This window comes from Cyrtonyx montezumae, unplaced genomic scaffold (assembly GCF_038088225.1).
Source record: "Cyrtonyx montezumae isolate F1298 unplaced genomic scaffold, pur_monq_1.0 scaffold_1, whole genome shotgun sequence".
In the NCBI taxonomy this organism is placed as follows: Eukaryota; Metazoa; Chordata; class Aves; order Galliformes; family Odontophoridae; genus Cyrtonyx; species Cyrtonyx montezumae.
Genome location: NW_027071825.1, coordinates 22,615,454 through 22,621,604, shown reverse-complemented (window position 1 = coordinate 22,621,604; position 6,151 = coordinate 22,615,454).

Genomic DNA, 6,151 nt, shown 5'->3' with positions numbered 1-6,151 from the left:
CGCTGTGGGTGCAGAAGCTGCGCTTCGCTGCTGCCGGCCCCAGTATGGCTCTCGGTGTCCTCTCCCAGTTCCACACAGGGCCACATGCAGGAGGCGCCGTAGGGCAGATGGGCGCAGGCAGCTAATGCCAGCCGCAGGCCCCCAGGGTGCTCTGCCCCCAGCCCTCCCAGCACCGCACTGCGGTGCCCATCCTCAGTGCTGCACGGTGGGGACAGCTCCAGCCGCGTCCCACTAACAGCCGCACGCAGACGCGGTGCTGCACCCACCTGCCCCACCGCAGCCTCGTCCCACTGCTGCAGGTAACTCCTCTCGGCCGGCAGTGTCTCCTCCATACGGTCCAGCTCCTCCATCCTCCTGCACACAGGGAACGGTGGGGGATGCTCAGCCCTGGGGTGGCACCACTGAACCTCACCAGCATCGCGCACAATGCACACCCACCTGTGGGCCAAGGTGTCACAGCCATCTCTGCTCCCGCTCTCCCCCTTTGTCCTCGCCGCCTCCTTCAGCTTGGCCGCCAGCTCCTGGCACCGCTGTGCCTCGGCCTTGGCCAGCGCAGTGGCCTGCTCTGCCTCGCTGCGAGCCAACCTGGCCTCCTGCATGGCACACACCAGCTCAGTCCCACATGGCCTCGCTCCTCCCAGCCCCCCACGGCCTGCCACTCACCTCCTGCAGGAGCTGGATCTTGTTCTCCAGCAGCTCATAGACATGCTCTGACTCCCTCTGCTGCTCCTCATAGTGCTGCCGGAGCGCGGCCTCGCTGCGGTTCGTCTGGTTCTCCGCAGCCACCCTGCCAGGCACAGCATGGCACAACGTCATGGCATGGCACAGCATCACACGGCATGGCACAGCATCACGAGGCACGGCACAGCATCACGAGGCATGGCACAGCATCACGAGGCATGGCACAGCATCACACGGCACGGCACAGCATCACACGGCACGGCACAGCATCACACGGCACGGCACAGCATCATGGCACACACAGTTTGATGTCCTGGCACAGAACTATGTGGCATGGCACACACAGGGCCCAGCCTGGCGCTCACCCTCCCCCAGCAGACAGGTGCTGCCCTTTATTTTTGGCCAGTGTCAGGGCTGTAAGCAGAGCCCCACCAGCCCCCCCTCCTCCCCCCACCCCCCATGCCTGTCCCAGTGCTCACCAGGTTTTGTCCAGAGCTTGCTGCTTCTCCTGAAGCTCCCGCTTCAAGCTCTCCACCTCCACCTTCAGCTCGATGTTCTGTGGGCAGGAGAGATGGAGCTGGCTCCATGCACACACCTCAAGGACCTACACTGCACCCAGGCCCCACACAGTACCCAGACCTCACTCTGCTCTTAGCCTGGCAGCAGCCACATGATGCCACAGCCCCAATGAAGACAGTGCAGGGGCACACCCCACAGGGTGCTGGGTGCTTTTTGTCCCCATACCAAGCTGAGGATGCCTGCTGGCAGCAGGGATCTACCCACCCAGGGCGGCTGTTGTAGCAGTTAGGTTGCTGGCAGCCCCACTGTGGGGAACAGATATAGGGTGTCCTCCCATGTGAGGGAGCACACATATGGGGTGAACCCCACATGACGAGGCATAGGCATGGGGTGTCCATCGCATAATTGGGTACAGGAGTCTCCACCACCAGCAGGGCAGATCCTGCCCTCCCCATCCCATTTCCCTGCTCCAGTTTAAGAGAGGCAAACTCCCCCCAGCCTCACTGCTCACCGGGATCCCTGACCCATACCGACAGCTGCATGCCCTCAACCCCATCAAAGGGACAGCACTGGAGGGATATCCCATCTGACAGCACCTGCCCCATCCCCGTCCCCACGGGCGTGCTCACCCGCCGGTAGACATCATCCCGGCTGCCCTCTCCCTTCTGCTGCACGCGCTCCTCCAGGAAGTAGATGCGAAGTTTGAGGCTGAAGTTCTCCTTCTTGAGGTCGTTGAGGTGCTGGGACAGCGTGCGGTACCCGTTAGCCATGGCTGGCGCTCCATGGGGGGGGCATCCCGGCACCCCTCACATGGCGGCACTGAGCCCACGGCTCCCTGCCCGCCTGCCGCTCTGGGACGGGTGCCCTCGCCAAGGCCCCTTTCCTATTTTTTCCCCTCCCGGTGCTATTTGTGGGGACAGACAAGTGGTGAAACCCGAGCCCCGGGTGGCCCCCGGCCGTCAGCCAGGAGGGCGGTGAGGGGGAGCGCGGTGCCCCACAGGGACAGCACCGGCAGTCCCATCCCCTCCTGGGGCCAATACACGCGTCCCGCGAGCACCCCCCGGCCCCGTCGGCGGTCACCTTCTCAAAGTCCCGCAGGGTCTGCGTCTGGGCGAGGGGACCCTCCTCTGGATCCCTCATGGGACACGTTTGCACCGTGGGGCTGGGATGGGACTGAGCGGGTGGGGGACACGGGATGCCCCCCGGTTCGGGGTCTTCGTCGCAGTCACCCCACAGCCCTTCCACTGGGGCGTCCCCGTGGGACGTGGTGTCCCTTCCTGCCATGGGGCTGGCTGCAGGGATGTCACTGTGGCTGGGGTCCCTGCGGAGAGGAGTGCACCCCCATGTTACACAGGGGTCCCTGGGGGGGAAATTCACCCATTTGCTGCATGGCACGGCAGCTTTGGAGAGGTGGAGATCTGATCACACCCAATGTCACATCAAAGCGTGGCTGTGCACGGGGACAACATGTTTGCCTCAGTGCCGGGGGGGTGAGGGGGGGGCCATGCAGATGGCGGTGCCCACTTGGGAGCACTTTAGCCCCATTAGCAGCCCTGACCCCCGCCAGCAGGCAGCAGGGCCACCTGAGCCCCCCAGTAACCCCCCTCTATGTTCTCCCTGAGGGCTGGGGAGGAGGGCAGGGGGGGCCGTGCTGGGTGCTCAGGGACAGCTGCTCTCCCCTGTCTCACAGCCCCCCCAGCAGCCCCAGGCACAGTGTGCCCCATCCGCCCGCCTGATCACAGCTCATCCGCCCACAACAGCAGCCGCCATCAGGTTTATTTTCAGCAGGGGAGTGTGAGTCATTTCAGGAGTGGGAAAAAAGAAGGAAAACAGATTTTTTTTTTCCTTAGAATAAAATAATCTGTGGGTTCTTTCTCGTTTACTTGTTTGTTTTTCTGAGCCCATCGTTTTTTTGGTGGGGCTCCTCAGAAAGCAGTGGGCCCTTCGTGGGCACAGAGCTCTGCTCTTAGCCTGGCAGCAGCCACGTGGTGCCACGGCCCCTGCAGCAGCAACCTGCCAGGAGGGGACAGCAGAGCACACCAAACCGAGGGGGTAAGGCACGGTGCCCAAAGCCCACCATACCCAAAGGCATGGTGTCCAGAGCCATGACATCCAAAGAAGCACGACACTCATGATGCCTGAGGAGACTCAGTGCCCAGCAGCAATATGTCCAAGGAAGCACAATATTTGGAGGCCCGACAGCAAGAACTTGGAGGCAAAACACTCAAGGAGACACAACGCCCAGAGGCAAGGCATACCAGGACGCACTATACCCAAGCAAGCACAGGATCCAGAAGCACAATAACCAAAGGCACAATACTCAGGAAAGCAAAATACTGAAGGCAAAAGAAACAACCTGAGATGCAGCACCCAAAGACGCATCATACCCAAAAGCTTAGTGTCCAGCAAGCATGACCCATGGCACTGTGCCCATCCTGAGCGAGGTGCAGTACCCAGCAGCACGGCACACGTGGGTGACAACAAGACATGAGTGTACCCCGTGGCTCCTCAGCCCTGCTGGCACGAGGGGTGCCACACAGCCCTGACTCACAGCACCCACTGACTCACAGCACTGAGCAACTGCCTGGGGCCACCATGGCCACCCCGCACCAGGACCAGCCCTACAGTGTCACCGGGGTGAGGGCAGAGGGCAGGAGCTTTAGCACATGGGGTGCCCCGTGGGAGAGCATCCCTGTGGTGCCCAGCACTGCACCGAGCCGGGACTCACCTCGTGCTGCTGGGTCAGCTCCCACGGGTGGACACATGGAAGGAAGGATGGACGGCGGCCCCCAGCCTCGCGTGAGCTGCCAGGAGGGGCCGGGATGCAGAGCGTGGCACGGCACTGCCCGTTGCCTCGTGGCACGGATGTCTCAGCGAGGCCACGGTGGGAGGTGGGGCCGGTGCTGCGTGTGCCTGTGGCTGCGTGCAGCCATCCGCCTGCGGTCACGGCCCAACACAAGGCCCCCATTGAGCGTGGAGAGAAGGGGGGAGCGGGGCTGACGGTACCGAGTCCCGGGCTGGACGGCTCCCGGTGCCATCCACGGGCACCGCGCGTCCCCACGGCACGGTGAAACCACGCCGGCTCAGAGCTGCCGCGGTGGGCTTTCGGATGGGCAGCGCCGTCAACGCGCGGCTCCGGGGCAGCAAACCGCATCCCGGCCCCGTGAGCTTCCACCCGCGGCCCCACGCGCATCACCCGCTCCCCACCCCCCCTCGTGCCTCCCGCACCGCCGCTCACCTCCGCCGCGGGGCTCGCATCCTCCCGTCCGCCTCCTCACCGGGGGCACCGGGGGCTCCGCGGGCAATGCCGGGCCGCCCCAGCGTGCGCCGGGGAGGCGGCTCTGCGGCACCGGGCGGCTCCGCCCGCCGCTGCATCCCTCCTCCTCCGCCTCCTCTTCCTCGTCCCTGCCTCCATCCTTCCCTCCCTCTCCATCCCTCCCGCCCTCCGTCGGCCGCCTCCGTCTCCCGGCGCCCCCGCCAGCAGCAGCCCGACCTCCCGTCCTCAAAACACCTTTGCCTCTCCTCTGCCAGCCCTATCCTGAGCCAAGGACGCCCTGGGGAACTCCGAATTCTCCTAACCCCTGCCCTCTCCCCACTGTCTCAGTGCCCCCCACCACGCAGGAATCCCCCATCACTCTCCTCCATCCCACAGCCACGGCAGCCGTCCCCTTGGTGCCTCCATGCAGAGCCCAGCCGGGACCCCAGCAGTGGGATTTAGCATTGGGGTACCAACTCCCCATAACCCCCAGACCCCACCCACGTCATGGTCCAGTTGCCACCAGTGTCACCGATTGCCACCTTAGGGGTGCCCACCACTCTGAGGGTGTGTCCGTGGGACATGGGACTGGGTTTGGGTCTCTCTGTGGGGCGGTGGCTGCTCCCCGTGGTCCTGCGAGGGCTGCGGGATGTTACCTCCGGCTCTGCTCCCCAGGAGAGGGCACCAGCTGCCCGGGGAAAGCTGAGGCGGTGCCTTGGCCACACGTGGCCTCGAGTGACCGCATGGGACAGGGTCGGTGGGCACTGGGCACTGCAAAGGGCCCCCACCCGCTGCAAAGAGTGTCCCCCTGCTTGTCCCCACAGATGCTGGAAAGATGCGTGGCGTGGGTGACACCGGAAAGTGACACCCAGCTGGTGCTGTCCCAGGCTTGGCAGGTGCCTCGAGCACTGTCTTAATGGTTAATAGGGGCCAGGGCCAGGCGTGGGGCTGTGCCAAGGCACTGGAGCGGGGCCGGGGGGCTGTGCCCACACATCCTGCCCTGAATGCCTTCCAGCACGCACCGTGCATGGGGGAACCGTGCCCCAGCAATGGGCCTGCAGCCCCTCCGAAGGGCAGCACGGGACCCTGGTGTGGATTGTCTCCAACGCCAGCCTTGACCCCGTGCCCTCACCCCATGCCAGCCGCCCCGGACTTTCCTCCCTTTGGCGTCACGGTTGTACCCTGGCTGCAGCTGCGGCGGGGTGTGTGCGGTGCCGGGGCACACACAGCCCGCAGTGAGCGTGCCACGCACGGGCTGCACCGTGAGGTTTTATCTCCACGACAAAGGGGACACCCTCTGTTCCTCCCCATCCCCTGTGCCACGTCCCCGTGCCGTCCCCTCCAGGGCCACGAGGTCAGTGCCGCAGCCACGCGGTTCCCACCCCATAGAGGGCGTTCGCTGGGCGGCTCCCGTGCACCCCACGCAATTGGGAGCGGGCGGTGGGGCTGGCCCCGTGCCCCCAGCACTTATCGGGGCATTGCTCAATGGTGGGAGCAGCGCTGGGCCATCTCCTCCCTGAGGCTGTGGGGTGGGGGGTACGTGGGTCGCGGGGGTGCTCGATGCTTTGGGGGCTCTGCCGGGCTCCCCGCTTCGTTGTCACTGCTGCTGAGGATGAGGGGCTCGGGGAGGGGGGGGGTGTTAGGGGGGCTGGGATCCCGGGCTCGCAGCCACCCAGCGGCGATGGGGAGAGGAGG